General features: G+C 56.7%; 1 protein-coding gene across 1 annotated transcript in view; it reads left to right on the top strand.

The window, feature by feature from the left end:
* The first annotated feature begins 12,928 nt into the window (after nt 1-12,928).
* The window catches only part of GRM4 (glutamate metabotropic receptor 4), a 59,218-nt gene continuing 55,494 nt past the window's right edge, over nt 12,929-16,652 (top strand). The window contains exon 1 of the mRNA XM_054087778.1: nt 12,929-13,154. The gene's annotated coding sequence lies outside the window, so the exon portion shown is untranslated. The remainder of the gene's footprint in view (nt 13,155-16,652) is intronic.

Here is a 16,652-nt window from a genome sequence, read left to right as displayed (position 1 = left end):
CTCTTATCCCAGGGAATGGGGGCTTCGCTGGGCTTCACCAGCATGTGGAAAAACCCCTCGGGGGGCTCTGGGAGCTGTGCTGCCCTGGTGTGGCTGGAGAACCCTGCTCGGGATGAGGTTTGGTTGCTGAGAGCAGGCTTGATGGCAAAAAGGCTTTCTTTTTTTTTTTTTCTTTAATTGGTGTGAGGAACCGTAAAATCTGGACCGTGTTTTATTACACCGAACAAGATGGGATAATTAAACGCACGGTGCTGCTTGAGCGTGGGTTTGTGGCTGTTAATGGACCACTCTGTCATAGAATCAAGAATCATAGACTCATAGAATCACCAGGTTGGAAAGGACCCACTGGATCATGGAGTCCAACCATTCCTAACACTCCCTAAACCATGTCCCTCAGCACTTCATCCACCCGTTCCTTAAACACCTCCAGGGAAGGCGACTCCCCCCTCCCTGGGCAGCTGTTCCAGTGCCGATGACTCTTTCTGTGAAGAATTTTTTTCTGATATCCAACCTGAACCTTCCCTGACGGAGCTTCAGGCCATTCCCCCTTGTCCTGTCCCCTGTCACTGGGGAGAAGAGCCCAGCTCCCTCCTCTCCACAACCTCCTTTCAGGCAGTTGTAGAGAGCAATAAGGTCTCCCCTCAGCCTCCTCTTCTCCAGGCTCTCTTCGCCGCTCCTCGTCAGACGTTCTCCAGCCCCTCACCAGCTTCGTTGCTCTTCTCTGGACACACTCCAGAGCCTCAACATCCTTCTTGTGGTGAAGGGCCCAGAACTGAACACAGTACTCAAGGTGCGGTCTCAGCAGTGCAGAGTACAGAGGGAGAATCCCCTCCCTGGATCTGCTGGTCACACCGTGTCTGATCCAAGCCAAGATGCCATTGGCCTTCTTGGCCACCTGGGCCACCGCTGGCTCATGTTCAGTCACTGTCAACCATCACCCCCAGGTCCTTCTCCTCCGTGCAGCTCTCCAGCCACTCTTCCCCCAGTCTGTAGCGCTGCATAGGGTTGTTGTGCCCCAAGTGCAGGACCCGGCATTTGGCCTTGTTGAACCTCATCCCATTGGTCTCAGCCCATGGGTCCATCCTGTTCAGATCCCTTTGGAGCCTCCCTACCAGCCTGAGGGCTCTGCTTCAGTGTGTGTGTCCCCATGTGTCCCAGCATCCCCTGCCAGCGGCCAGGGAGGTGTCACCTTTGATGCCAGTGGTCCCCAGACAAGTCTGCCCTGGGAGTTTGGTACCCGACAGCTGCTGAGCACATCTGGGTGCCAGATCCTCCCCTGCAGCCTGGGCTGAGCAGAGGTTTGCCTCATCGCCTGGGAATAGCTCAGGTAGTGGGCAAGAATTTGTTATTAGTTAATTCAGTAATTAGTTAATTTTAATTGGGAATTCTCCTTGTGTCAGGCGTGTAATTACAAGCGTGTGGGATTGTGTGAGGGGTGGTGTCCACAGTGGACATGGACATCAAAGAATCATAGAATCATGGAATGGTTTGGGTCGGAAAGGATCCTAAAGTTCATCCAGTTCCAACCCCCCTGCCATGGGCAGGGACACCTCCCACTGGCTCAGGGGCTCCAAACCCCATCCAACCTGGCCTTGAACCACTCCAGGGATGGGGCAGCCACACCATTCCCGGGCAACATTTTCCAGGGCCTCTCCACTCTCATGGTGAAGAAATTCTTCCTTATGTCCAGTCTAAATCTGCCCCTCTCCAGTTTATACCCATTGCCCCTCGTCCTGTCCCCACAAGCCTTTGTGAACAGCCCCTCCTCAGCTTTCTTGTAGCCCCTTCAGGTACTGGAATGTCACTATAAGAGGTGCTATAAGGTTGCTATGTCCACAGTGAACATAGAATCAAAGAATCATAGAGTCATGGAATGGTTTGGGTTGGAAGGGACCTCAAAGCCCATCCAGTTCCACCCCCTGCCATGGGCAGGGACACCTCCCACTGGCTCAGGGGCTCCAAGTCCCATCCAACCTGGCCTTGAACCCCTCCAGGGATGGGGCAGCCACCACTGCTCTGGGCAACCTGGGCCAGGGCCTCCCCACCCTTACAGCAAAACATTTCTTCCTCAGATCTCATCTCAATTTCCCCTCTTTCAGCTGAAAACCTGACTGATGTGGGACTGGATTGGATCCAGGGTGATGCTGGAGGAGCTGGTCCTTTCTGGCATGGTTTTGCTGGTGGAAAGAGTTGCAGCTGTGAGGATGGGGAATCTCTTGGGATGTGCTTCATGCTGTAGCATCTGTATCGCCACTTCCTGAGCCCTTTAATGCCTTTACCAAAAGCTGTTTTCTTGCATGGGACACACACACTGCTACTGTATGAGGAGCCTTTCCTGGTGCAGCCCCTCTCGTTGCAGCCCCCGATCGATGAGGAGCATAATTACCCTTGCAAAGGCAAATCCGTGCCAGCCTGGACTGTTTGGTTGCACTCCAAGGAAGACAGTGTTTCCTTGCAAAGTATGAGACCATAAATATTTTATGCTTGAGGAGGATATTCCTTTCAGAAGGTTGTGGCATGAATTATGGAGAAGCTGGGAGGAGCAGGCGGTTGTTCTTTCCATGGGGCTGGCTCAGGGCTGGAGGCTGACCTGGTGCCATGGGGCTTTGCTCGCCCAAGGTTCCTTTCCCTGGATGAGGGCAAGGTCTGCCCCTTGCTTCCCACTGCAGCAGCAGGCAGGGGATGCTGAGGGAGCCCTTGGTGAAAATCCATCCCGATTTAGAGCTGGCTGGTGCATGGGGCAACTTTTGCCTGGGGTTGGATGCAGGATGAGTGCCTTGGCTGGTGGCCTTGTGACCTTTGAGATGCTTCCCTGGGGACTTGAAGGAGAGAAGCAAGATGCTGGCAGGTTTGCTGGCGTGCTCCATGCTCTCCTTCTTGCTTTCTCCCTCCCTCTGTATATCCTCATGCCTGGCTGGGGGCTCAAGATGCTGATGACCACTCCAAGGTGGTCATCAAAGTGCTGGACCACTCCAGCATCCTGTGGTTTTCCAGCACTTGTCTCTCCCTGATGCCTTGGGGGCTGTTTCTGGCTGGGAGCTGGTGATGTGCTGCTCTCCAGCCAGCACTGTCCTGCGTCCTGGGCGCTGCTGCTGCTCTGCTCCGGCATTTCTGGCTGGGACGAACGAGGGGATAAACTCTATGCACCAGCAGTGGCTTTTGCATTAGTTAATAAGTAAAGATTTTCCTCTGATTGTGCTGTTGGTGCAGAGCGAGTATGTGCTGTCTAGCCATCACGATCCCTAGAGGGGTCTTGGGGGTCCCTAGTGGGGTCCTGGGATGCTCTAGAGGGGTCCCTAGAGGGATTCTGAGGGGCTTTAGAGGGGTTACAGGGGGTCCCTGGGGGGGTGTGTGTGTCTCTAAACAGGTCCCTAGAGGGTCCCTAAAGGTGTCCTGGAGGTCCCTAAAGGTGTCCGGGGGGTACTAGAAAGGTCTTTGGGGTTCCTAGAGGGGTCCTCGGAGTCCTGTGGGGCTCTAGAGAGGTCCCTAGAGGTGACATGGGGGACCAGAAAGGTGTCCTGGGGTCCCTAGATGGGTTCTCAGGGGTCCAGGGGGTCCCTAAATGTGCCCTGGGGGGTGCTAGAGAGGTCTTTGGGGTGCTTGGGTGTCCCTAGAGGGGTCCTTGGGGTCCCTAAATGCACCCTGAGGGATTCTAGAGAGATCCTTGGGTGTCCCTAGAGGGGTCCTTGGGGTCCCTAAATGCATCCTGAGGGATGCTAGAGAGATCCTTGGGTGTCCCTAGAGGGGTCCTGGGGGTCCCTGAATGTGTCCTGGGGGGTGCTAGAGAGGTCCTTGGGGTCGTGGGGGTCCCTAGAGGGGCCATGGGGAGCTCTATAGAGGCCCTCAGGGGTTCCAGAAGGGCTACAGAGGGGTTCCTGGGTGTTCCTAATGGGTTCCTGGGGGTCCCTAAAGGGATCCGGGAGGGAGGGGGGGGGTGTCTCTCCATTTTTTTTCGTGATCCCTGCAGGAGGAAGACCCCTTCCTGCATCCAAATGGAAATGCGGACGGAGCTGTTTGCTCCCCTCTCCTTGTGACCCCCCTTCTCCTCACGCCAGGGCTTGGGGATGGGACCGTGTCCTCGGGATGTCGCACTGGGAACATCCTAATTTCACAGACAAAGTTGGGCAGAGAGGGAAATGAAGGCGCTCCAGGGGACCAGGGGAGCATCTCTGGGACCTTGGTGGCTCTGAGGCTCTTGGGGGGGTGAGTGTGTGGGTGTGCGTGTTGGGGGGTGACTTCTACACCGTGCCAGGCTCTTGCTGCAAGATGAAGCTTTAAAAATTGGATGGGAACAAAAGCCCCCCTTCATTGCCCCCAAACACGGGTGGACGGGGGTTCTGCTTGGTGCAAGATTTAGCCTAAAACGTGTAGCTGTGCTAATGGCATCAGTGTGGCCAGCGCTGCCACCTTGCTGGGCAGCTCTGTGTCTCGGGTCCTGCCCAGTATCCCTCCCTCTAGAGACCTCCAGGACCCCTTTAGAATCCCCCAAGACCCCACTAGGGACCCCCAGGACCTCCCTAGTGCTGCCTGAACCCCTCTAGGGATCCTCAAGACCCCTTGAGTACCCCTCTAGGTACCCCCAAGACCCCTATAGAGCACCCCTGGACTCCTCCAGGTACCCCCAGGACCCCTCTAGAGCACCCCTGGACTCCACTAGAGCACCCCAGGACCGCTCGAGGCACCCTCAATACCCCTCTAGAGCACCCCTGGACCCCTCTAGCTACCCTCAATATCGCTCTAGAGCACCCCTGGAACCCTCTAGGTACCCCCAGGACCCCTCTAGAGCACCCTTGGACCCATTTAGATACCCCCGAGACCCCTCTAGAGCACCCCTGGACCCCTCCAGGTACCCTCAATACTCCTCTAGAGCACCCCTGGAACCCTCTAGGTACCCCCGAGACCCCTCTAGAGCACCCTTGGACCCATCTAGGTACCCCCAGGACCCCTCTGGAGCACCTCTGGACCCCTCCAGGTACCCCCCAGGACCCCTTTAGAGCACCCCTGGAGCCCTCTAGGTACCCTCAAGACCCCTCTAGAGCACCCCTGGACTCCTCTAGAGCACCCCTTCACCCCTTTAGGGATCACCAGGGTCACTCTAGAGCCCCCCAGGACTCCCTAGAGCCCCCCAGGACCCTTCATGTGTTTTTGCCGTGGCAGCAGGATGACAGCTTTGGCCAAAGCTGCACCACCAACATCCCCAAACCCATGATCCTGCAGGGTGACCTGAGCATGAGTGTGATGAGTTTGAGCCATCTCTGCACCAGCTCAGGGGTTGGTCCTTTGCTCTCTGGAGCACCAGCAGAAAACAAGTGCTGAAGGTGCATAATGAGCGATTTCCAATGTGATGTTATGCCTCAGCTTTTGATGTTTCTGTATTGTTTAGATTCAAAATCCAGAGGAATCGCTTCCCAAAATAGCCTCTTGCTGCTCAGCCGTGTCCCTGGGCCGGTGCCACGTGAGCCCGTGCTCTTCAGCACCGTGCGACTCCTCCAAAACCACCGATTCTCTCTCGGCTCTTGCATTTTTAAGGACTTTTTAAAGGGTTTCAGTGTTGAGGAGGGATGGTTGGATGTCAGCGGGAGGTGAGAGCAGGAAGGTGCTGCGGGGTGTTTGCTGCTGCTTGGCGTTAGCTGGAGAAGCACTGAGGATGCTTTGTACCAGGGCCGGATCCTGCTCATGGGATGAGAAACTTGTCTTCTTCCTTCTCCATACTTTCCCCCATCAGCTTTCGCAGTAAGGTGGGAGCAACTTGGGAGGGGGAGGAGGGTTGGATCTGGTTTCCAGTCTTCTTTACCTCTGAGTGAGGTCTGGTATCTCCCTCAGGTGGGGATCCTGGTAGGGAGGGGAGAAAAATGAAATCAATGTGTTTTGTCAGAGGATTTACACCTATGTCCATGGATAATTCTGACACTTTCTGTGTCCCACATTGATAGCGGATAAAATATCTCTGTGTTTTCTGGCCACCAGCTCAGCTCCTCGTATTGGGTTGGATTCCGAGGAGCCCCAGGGAATTGGGCAATGGATCCTTTCTGTTCTCATTTATAAGCAACAACTTCTAACTGGGGTGGGACCAGTTCACCAGTTACACCAAGTGGCTCAAACTGGAGAGCACAGCCAACAGCAACCCGTGGGCTCTCCAGTGAGCAGCAAAGTAGATGGGGGGAAGCTTAGGTTATGAGGTTCCCAAATCCCATCTCCCTTCCCAGCAGCCACAAGAGGGAGGCAGGACATCACCAGGAGGATGGAGCTGGCTGAGAGCTGGAGCAGAAGGGTGGAAAACCCCCATTTGGTCGGTTATGGCTTTGATGTGGCTCCCTGGGAAAGGGCTGCAGGACTTGGCCCCGGATAACATGGGATAAAACCATGAGGATGGCTTTAAATTGGAGGGGGGGAAGATTTAGATTAGACATTAGGAAGAAATTCTTCACGATGAGGGTGGGGAGGCCCTGCAGAGGTTGTCCAGAGAAGTGGCTGCTCCATCCCTGGAGGTGCTCAAGGCCAGGTTGGATGGGGCTTGGAGCAACGGGATCCGATGGGAGGTGTCCCTGCCCATGGCAGGGGGTGGAACTGGATGGGCTTTGAGGTCCCTTCCAACCCAAACCATTCTATTATTCTGTACAAATTATGGGTTGTGTGGGGGATAAATGCAACCCAAGTGCTGTTGGGTGCTCTGAACGGTTACAAAGCACGTGATGAAGTGTCCCACTGTCCAGGCAACCTGCCCTGGGCAGCCTGATCCAGTGGGATGTCCCTGTTCCATGAGGTTGGAACTGGATGATCTTTAAGGTCCCTTCCAACCCAAACTATTCTATGATTCGATGATTCTAAGGTCAATCCTGGGGGCAAACCCAGCAGCTTTTCCCCAAGCGAGGTCTGAGCCTGGCTAGATCCATCAGTGCACTGAGCTGTGCCAGCCTCTGCTGAGCACCTCGGGGTGCGATGTGGGGGGCCCTGGTGCTGAGGGTTGTCTCCTTGCCGTTAGGTGGAAGTGTTGCAGAGGAGAAGAGAGCTGATGCTGCCCAGTTCTGGGCTGAGAGAGCGGCAAAAGCCAGACAAGAGTCCTTTGTCCTCTTGAAACACGGAGGCGGGGAGGAACAAAAATGAATTTTTAGGTTGGATACACTCAGAGTGGAATAAATCCCTGACAAGAGGCTCTGACAATGCAGCTGGAGGAGGTTTGGCCAGGAATGGGAAGGACCATGAGACAGGGGTTCCTGATTCTGCTTTTGGCCTCTCATGGAGGAATCATAGAATCACCAGGTTGGAAAAGACCTCTTAGATCATCGACTCCAACCATTCCTATCTGCCACTAAACCGTGTCCTTGAGGGGTGGGACTGGATCCCCAGCGCTTGCTCCATCCCCTCCAGTGCTGGCATGGGGTGTTTTTTTTGGGAGAAGCCCACAAGCTCAGGCAAAGTCCCCTCCTGAGTGGCCTCCAAGAAGCAGATCCAACGGCTCGGCCTCAAACAGGGTTTTACTGCGCATCCTGCATCATCCAGGTGGGATGCAGGCAGGACTCGGAGCTGCCGGGAAGCCACCGGTGGGGGTTTGTCAGCCCTCGATGTGGGCAAGGAGCAAGCAGGGGAGCTGCCAGGGAGCTGGCACAGCCGCAGCAGCCTTCCTTCTCCTTCGAGGAGGAGTTGTCGCTCACAGCCTGCCACCAAATCATCCCTCTTTCATCACTAATTCCTCCCCACAAGCCCGGATGGACTTTCTCCCCCACCCCCTTTGCATTTCTTTAAAATGCAAGCCTTTCCATCGAAATCCGGTTAGTCACGGAGCACATAATGAGTTTTATATATATTTAAAACGGCCTGACATTCGGCATCCCATTATCCTCACTCCTCGAGAGAAACATGGACTCGATGTGTGAATGTTGATCCAATAAGAGCGCAGTCGGTACCATTTTTGCTCTCTGAAATATCCATATCTATTACCCATATTCATGTGCTGTTTGTGTGTAGGAGTCTCTTTCTCATAGAAAGAAATCCAAGGCTGGAATCTTTTTTTTTTGCCTCGGGTCTGTTATTTGGGTATTTTTTTTGGGGGGGCAAGCTGAATTATTTTGCCTCTTGGTTTTGTTTTGCAGTGCTTTTATTCCTCCTTCCCTCCATAAATCCCATCTCCAGCTCTAATTGCCCAACGCAGGAACGCTCAATGGGTTTTTGCAAGCGACTCATGCGATTTCTGCTGGCAAACGGCTGCGGGGGCTGAGCCCGGGTCACTCTGCTCCATAACCAGCCTGAAATACTCTGCAAATCTTCCAGCAGAGACTTCTCCCCTTCCCATCCTCTCACTGAGGCTCTTCTCTGCCTGACGTCAGTGAAATCCTTCCCTTTGCTGCAAAGAAAAACCCCAGGGAGTGGGACAAAAGTGTTGATATGTTCTTATAGCTTTCTTTTTTCCCCCCCTCTTAAATTCTTCTCCTCTTTCCAAGAGGCAAACCAGCCTCTTGCTTCCTCCTGCGTCACCGGCACCGAGCAGCAGCCCTTGACCTGCTGGAGTCCCTTTGCTGCTGCTCCTTCCAGCCACGTTTCTCCTCCAGACAAGTGGGACACCAAAAAAACACCATCCTCAGCTCCCCTCTTCCCCTGAAAACTTATTTTTCTTTAAATACACACACAAAAAAAAGCTCTAGCTGGGACTCCTGCTTTTTAATTGTGCTGATATTACAGCTAATTACAGTTCTATTAATATTTCACTTTGAATTAAAGATTTATTTTCCCCACCCTTCTATCCAAGAGGGAATTAAATCCACACCCAAGGCAATTGCAGGCGCTGGAAATGCAACCCACAGATAAAAAGGGCTGCGCGTGGTTCCCGCGCCTGTGTCTCTTTGACGTGAGTGACCCATGAAGAGAAAGGAGGAGGCGGTGGTTTGGCCATAAAATATTCAAAGCCTTTCCGCGGAGCCAAGCTGGAAAGTCCAGTCCATAAAATGCGGTTTCATGTTTTCCCATACTAAAAAAAAATGAGATAAAATAAAAATTGCAAGCAGCTTGGCTGCTGGGGGGCTTTAGCGGTGGACAGAGTGACCTTCCTGGCTGGATGAGGGCCAGGGTCTTGGGAAGCTGGAGGCTACAGGGCTGGAGTTGTGCCCGTGTGGGAGATGGCTGTGGGCTGAGCAGGCTCAGGGAACACCAGAGCCTCCTGCTCAGGGGTTTGCAAGCTCTGGAGGTTGAGGGAAAGGCTACTGGTGGCTCTGGAGATGCTGGAGCATCTGCAATCCCTAGCTGGATGCAAACACAGAGCTGGGAACTGGCTCAGGGCATCCCCTTCCAACCGTGCCTGTGGGATGGGAGAGGCAGCGACTTGTTCGGTTCCTCTGATGAAGAGGTATTGATCCTGCGGAGGATGGAACTGCATCCATTTGCTGATGGTATCGAACTCCCTTGGAGTATTTGATTATCTTCTGACCCACGTGCCGAGGAGGAGCCCTGACCTCTGCAGGATTTGCTGAACCGCTCAGGGTAACCCTCGCACGGATCCCTGGCATCGCTGGGGCATCTCCTGTCCCTTTCCGTGCCTTCCTGCTCGGCTGCCATAGCGTGGCCTTTCCTGTCGCGCTGGGGGAAGCTCAGCAGCGTCGGTCTGAGATGGATTTCCAAAGGTTAATTGTATTTTGATGTTCTCGATGGTGACATGAGCCCTGACGGTGCTTTGGTTTCTGGCTGATGCGGGGGAGAGAGGCGTGAGAAGGGGAGATAGGTTTTCCATGAGGCTTGGAGAAAGGAGACAAGATGCTGCCAGCTGCAACCACGGCAGCAAGAGCATCCCTCAGCCCCCAGGACTCTGCTCCCTTCTCCCCAGGGCTGCGTGGATAAGGATTACTTTCAATCAGAGCTGGGGTAGCAGGTTGCTGGAGCAATTCAGGTGATGCTTCAGCCCAACCTTCTGCACAATTTAGCTCAGACCGCTTCCCCTGGTGATTCCTTGGGTGATGCAGAGCAGGCTGGCGTGGTGTCCCTGGGGCACAGCCCTGCTCCGGTGCTGCAAGACCTCAGGATGCGAACAGGATGCCCTCATTCCTCCTCCAAGGCAGAGTGTATGTCTTAGAAATTCCCTAAGAACTGAGGGTTTCACCCAACCTGGAGCACTGAACTTGATCTCAGGGTGCCTCCAAGAGCTCCTTTTGGCAAAGAGACTTATGCCTGGCTTATCCCTCAGTGGCTGGAGCTCTCTCAGCCCTGGCTCAGGTGTGACCCACAAGTGTGGGGCACTGGCTGTTGCTTACGGTGTACCCCGAGGCTCTTTTGGGCTTGGGACAGGTGAGAAGCTCCACTCTTCTCAGGGGCTCGGTGGCCGTGGGTACCGAGAGGCGCAGACCCTCATCCCATCCATGAATCTCTGCCCTACATCACGTCGGTTCAAATAGCTCCCTTGGGTTCCCAAGTGATCCCAGATGTGGGTCCTGGGGTGGGTCTCCCAATTGTGGTGCTGTGTTTCAGCGCCCACCCATGGTTTGGACAAAGTGGTTCTTTGACATTCTTCTTGCGCAGAAGGTCCTGGGTGAGTCCTCATCGCCTTGAAACGGGGGAATACTCACAGATCCCCAAGACAGGCAGACACTGGGTGAAAGCCTCTCGGGCTTGGGTGAAGCCTCCTGTCCTCCTCTTGGGGACAGGAAGTTGCTCTTGGTGGCACAAAGTACAGCTAAGAACTGGGCTGTCACCATCACCCATCCACCTCCCCGTCGGCCAGAGCGCAGAGGTCCTTTAGCTTTGATTCATAGGATAGATAGGGTTGGAAGGGACCTTAAAGATCATCTAGTTCCAACCCTCATTCCTGGGGAGGTGACACCCGTGCTGGTGCGGATGAAGGTCACTCCCCATGTGCGTGTGCACAGAAGGGCTGGATGGGGATGTTCTCCTCCCTGCCCTCCCCTCCACCGGAGAAGAATGATGATGAAAAGCATTCCTTTTCTCGCTGTAAACGAAATCACTGCAACAGCCTGGTCTCTCCGCAGGAGACAGTGCTCTGGGCATGATCCCACGAGTATCTGAATCCATGGGAATATCACCACTTATTTTAATGGCAGGAGGGCAGCTGGCCAGGTTTTCCATTGAGTGCATCGCATTGGAGAACATGTAGCTCCTTCAAAGTCCTGACTAGAGCCGAGTGGTCCTGAGTGCTTCTGGAAAACCACCTTGTCTCCAGTCTCCTAAACAGGATCCGGCCGACAGGGCTGTCAGCTCCGAGCCCTTCGCACCAGCACCCCTCCTGCGTAGGACCCAGCTATCCCCACATCAGGATTGGTAGTTTGCCGTTCCAAACAAGCCACCCAAACCAATCCTTGAGGAAAACGGGATTGGAAATCTGTGCTTTGATTTTAGGTGGTCGGGGGGTCTCTGCATGGGTTGGGTGCTCTTGCAGCCCCGGCGTGTTGGCAGATGTGCTCCCTAATCACTCCGGTGACCGATTATCTCGCAGTCATTACCGTGACGGATCGGAGCAGTTAATGTGTCAATGGCCATTACTTGGGGGCTGTGTTTTCTCTGGATTAATGAATCGACACACCGCGACGGAGCCGTCGGGGCCTGGGGGTGGAGGTTTGATGGCAAAAGAGGTGATGCGTGAGCCGTGCTCTACAGGTACCCGCGTGCAGCTAGCTGGTGGCATCATTTTGTGGGATGCCGAAGAGAAGGGCGATGGCTTGGGGTGAAGAACCCTTGTCCCTCATCGCAGCCCCCACCAAAGGGAGCGGAAATTTGGGGCGGGCTGTTAGAGAAGGGCTCAGCAGCCTGGGGTGAGGGACCCTTCTTGTGCCCATACCACGCAGGGTCTTGCAGGGCTTGGCAGTGGCTGTGGGTTTGGAGCCCTGGGAACTGTCAGGGGCCTCTGTTTCTGTTGAAATTCCAAGGATGTGACCTGCGAGAAGCTCTTTAGCAGAGTAGGGGCTGGAGGCCCTGGCTCCTGTCGGTCCTGCTGCTGTGTTCATAGCTGTGATGATGCCTGTAGGTGATGGGCAGGGAGAGGAAGACAAGTAGGAGTGAAATCCATCTCAATGCTAAGGACCAAAAGGGGACCCGGGGGCAGCAGGGCAGGAGAGGGGTCAGGTCATTCCCCCTTCCTGAAGCTGCTTTCTGGAAGGGGCTTGTGGGGATGCAGGGGGGAATGCAGGAGGGGATGCAGGGGGGGAGGATGCAGGAGGGGGATGCAGGAGGGGGATGCAGGAGGGGATGTAAGGGGGGGATGCAAGGGGGGATGCAGGAGGGGGATGCAGGAGGGAATGTAAGGGGGGGATGCAGGAGGGGATGTAAGGGGGGATGCAAGAGGGGATACAGGGGGGATGTGGGGGGTGTGTGCAGGAGGGGATGCAGGAGGGGATGCAGGAGGGGATGCAGGGAGGGGATGCAGGGAGGGGATGCAGAGGGGGATGCAGGAGGGGATGCAGGGGGGGATGCAGAGGGGGATGCAGAGGGGGATGCAGGAGGGGATGCAGGGGGGGATGCAGGGGGGGATGCAGGGGGGGATGCAGGGGGGGATGCAGGAGGGGGATGCAGGAGGGGGATGCGGGGGGGGATGCGGGGGGGCATGCGGGGGGGATGCAGGGGGGATGCAGGGGGGGATGCAGGATGGGATGCAGGAGTGGATGCAGGAGGGGGATGCAGGAGGGGGATGCAGGAGGGGGCATGCGGGGGGGATGCAGGGGGGGATGTAAGGGCAGGATGCAAGGGGGGATACAGGGGGAGATGCGGGGGGGGTGCAGGAGGGGACGCAGGAGGAGATGCAGGAGGGGAATCAGGAAGGAATGCAGGAGGGGATGCGGGGGATCCCCGCCGCTGTGCGCTAGTGCTTTAAAAGGCTGGCAAAGCCTGCGGCGGGCTTCCCAGCGCCTCTTCATGCAAAACTACCCCGGCCCCGGCCCTCCTCCCCCTCCTCTTCCTCCTCCTTCTCCTCCTCCTCCTCCTCCACCTCCTCCCGGTGGCGGCTGCGGAGCTCGCAGCGCGGCGGGTCCCGCCCGGCTGCGGCTCTCTCGGCTGCCCGGGCCGGGGCCGGGGCTGGGGGGGGGCCGGGGCAGCCCCCACCGCATGCAGCAGGGCTCCCCCGGGGTACCCTCGCCCCACCGGGGCCGGGGGAGGAGCGAGACACCGAGCAGCAGCCGCGGGAGGAGACGGGGGCGGCGGCGCCGCCAACTTCGCGCTGCCCGCGGGTAAGTGCGGGACGGCGCGGAGCATCCCCGGGGCTCCCTGGATCCCCCAGCCCTTCCCGGAGGGAATGAGGGGTGCCTTTCGCCCCCTCTTTGCAGCCCCGCTGCTCCCCCTTCCATCCTTCCCGCAAAGCTCCAGCCAATTTTCTTCCTTGCCTTTTTATTCTCGGGGGGGGAGGTGGGGGGTGCGCAGCGGGGGATGCAGCAGGGACCCCCCCCCAAAGCCCAGCCTGCACGCTTCCCCCTCCTCTGGCAGCTCCCCGGCTCCCCCCTTTCCCACTTTTTGCATCATTCATAGTTGGGGGGCTGCAGAGCACTGCCCCTCGCTGCCCCGCTGCATTGCCTGCACCCCACAGCATCACCTGCACCCCACATCATCGCCTGTGCTCCACAGCATCACCTGCACCCTGCTGCATCACCTACGTTCCCCACGGCATCACCTGCACCCCACGGCATCACCTGCACCTCACGGCATCGCTTGCACCCCCCAGCATTACCTCCACCCTCCCCCAGAATCACTTGCATCCTCACAGGATCATCTGCACCCCCATGGCATCACCTGCACCCCGCAGCATCGCCTGTGCCCCACAGCATCACCTGCACCCTGCTGCATCACCTACACTCCTCCGGCATCGTCTGCACTCCACAGCATCGTCTGCACCCCACGGCATCCCCTGCACCCCCCCAGCATCGCCTACTACACCCCCACAGCATCCCCTGCACCCTGCAACATCGCCTGTGCCCCACGGCATCCCCTGCACCCTGCTGCATCCCACTGTGGGGAGCACAGGGTGACGACTCCCCCCCCGTGTCATTCCCCAAAGCTTTGTCCCCAGAGGTGCCCTCGGTCTGCGGGAGGGGCGCTGGGGGGTTCGTGGGGCTGCGAAGGGGTTTGGGGCACTGGGCAGGGGCTGGTGGCTGTGGCCAAGCCGCAGGCGGGTGGGTGCCCTCGCCTCGCCGCAGCGGGTAGGGTCTGCAGAGCCTGCTGCGGGGCAGAGAAGGGGGACAGAGAGCCACTGCCTCCCCCAGGGAGTAAGGATAGAGCTTCTCCTTCGGGCTCGGAGGGGCTTGGAGGTGTAAGACCCTTCCACGGAGCAGCAGAGGCATCAGAGACTCAGGGCAGGGAGCCCCGCTCTGTGCGTGGACACACGGGTTTGTTTTCCTCACCCGAGCGCTCTCCCGCTCCTCGGTGCTTTTTGGGAGAGCAGCTCTGCTTCTCTTCAGGAGCCGCTGGGGAAGTTGGCAGCCGTGGGGGGAAAAAAAAAAACAGGAGAAGTCTCCCACCGCCTGCCTGGGCACAGCTCTGTCGCCCTCCTCCTCCTCCTCCTGGTGTGATGAGTTTGCCGTGCTCTGCCAGCTGGCTTATTTTTCTGTTGGCTGCTTCAGGTTTGGGGGGGGGGGGGGGATGCCCGTTGCCTTCGGCGGTGGTGGGGAGACTGCGGAGTGAGTCATTGCCATTGCCACCACCGGTGCCATCGCCGGGTGACCTGTGGCTCAACGCTGGGAGGATGGCGTGAAGCTGGGCTGGGGTGACCAGAGGAGCTCACCGGCACTGGCCGCTTGCCCGTGGCAGGGCTCAGGGAGGGAAAGAACTGAGCCGATCTGTTGAATGCAGTGAGGAGCTCGGAAAAATGCCAAGAGAAGTGCTAAAAGAAAAAAAAAAAAAAAAAAAGAAAAAAAGAAAATCTCATTTCCTTCTCTCCGTTCGCTCCCTGAAAGCAGAGCTCTATCCGCACCGGGGCGCTGGGTGGAGGGTGGTGCATGGGAATGTGCTGGACATGATTCCATCGGAGCGGAGAGCTGGGGTGAGACCCTCCTGCGTGTGTCCTGCCATCTCGGTGCTAAGAGCCACGATCCGATGGGATGTGCAGGAATCCCGTCTGCTTTCGGCCAGAGTGGCCGATCTGGGGGCTGCAGCAAAGGTGGAATACCTTTGTGAGGTCCCCGTGGGCAACAGAAGGATCCAAACGCCCCATGGTGAGCAGGGGGGCACAGGCAAACCTGTTTTGGGGAGCACAGCAGGGATGTCGGGGAGCTTCAAAGGGGATTTTACAGTGGGAGAGGGCAGCTCGGGGGCGGCTGTGGTCCAGCCTCGCATCCCGGGGACCAGCATCGCCCTGCGGAGGAGCCTGCTGGCTCCCTAAAAAAGGGTGTCACGTGCTTCAACTTTGGCATCAGGCAGGAGGAGGCTGGATTTGTCAGCTCAGCCACCCCCTTCCAGCTCTTCCCTGAAAGGCAGCGGCTTGACGATGTGGCAGGTCCTAATTATAACATATGCCACCCTCTCCGGCTTCGTGCCCACGGTGGGCATCGTCTCTTCCTCTTGGGTTTTGGGTCTAGTGGAGGGGTTTCCTCTGCAGGGTGGTCGGGTTCCTCGTGCCCGTTCGCTGTGGATGGCCGTGCACAACGCCCGGCTCAGGAGAGGGTTCTCTGCCCCCACCAGGATTTTCCCAGGTTGGGTCCAGGCAGGGGTTCGTGCTGCCGGAGCGCAGGGTTGGGATGTAGATGCGATGAGGAGCAAAAATGCCAAGCAGTGCTGCAGGCACCCGGCACTCAGACTGCTTTCATGCTCCGAGCCGGCATCGTCCCAATTTGCAGAAGGTGAAGAAAAATTAATTGTGGGATTTTGTAAGAGCGGGGATGAGTGTCGGCTCCTTCCCTCTCCCTCTGGCCTCTCCCGGCTGAGCTCTGCGCGTTGGCTGCAGGCAGACATCCTGCGTGGTGAGCTGCTGCGATCTCTGCTTGCTCCGTGCCTGGATCCTGCTTGTTTTCCTCTCACCGTGCCATCCAGTCCTTCAAAGTGAGGGATTAGCCCTGGCCCGCTTGGCAGCGGGGAGGGAGAGGGAAAGAGAGCTTGCCTGCAGTTAAGGATATATATATATAAATGATGAATATTCCCTGGGTCGGATCCACACCCAGTGGGAGCTCTTTCCTTCAGACTTCAGCATCTTTCAGAGGATGCTCTGGGGCAGCGAGGAGGGATGGTGGTACCCAGCTTTTTTTTCCCCAGCGGACTCTGGTTGCAGAGAGGTCGAGTCAGCGCCCTGGCTTGGATTTGTGCAAGCGTTGCAATATTGCTTCGTGCATCGATTGAGGCGGTGGTAGGGCTGCATCTTAGAGCACATCGGGTGGGTTTTGATGGTAAAATCCAGGGTCTCTGCTCACCCGCTGCCTGCTGAGCTGTGGCCTTGCTTTTCCTCTGAGCGAATGCTTGACCTGAATACTTAAGTTTTTTGCCTGTCGAGAAATAACTTAACCTGGCTCCGTGTCTAAATTCGGCTGTACATCACAGGGCTTTTGCAATGAAAAAAAAAAAACCCAAAAAAACCAGGAGCCAAAGCGAAGTTCCCTGTAATCGCTTGCAAGCAGGAAAGAGCGAGTGTGCGCTAATTGGGATATTGTGCTGTGCGCCGGCTGGCCCGGCTTGCGGAAGGAATAGCAGGTGGGGAAAGAAACAGCCCTGATTTTCAAAAAGATGCTGGTGAGCTCATGGTGCCGGGG

The sequence above is a fragment of the Cuculus canorus genome, chromosome 24 (assembly GCF_017976375.1).
Source record: "Cuculus canorus isolate bCucCan1 chromosome 24, bCucCan1.pri, whole genome shotgun sequence".
Lineage (NCBI taxonomy): Eukaryota > Metazoa > Chordata > Aves > Cuculiformes > Cuculidae > Cuculus > Cuculus canorus.
Note: the sequence above shows the minus strand (reverse complement) of the source record. Positions and strands in the feature narration are given on the sequence as shown.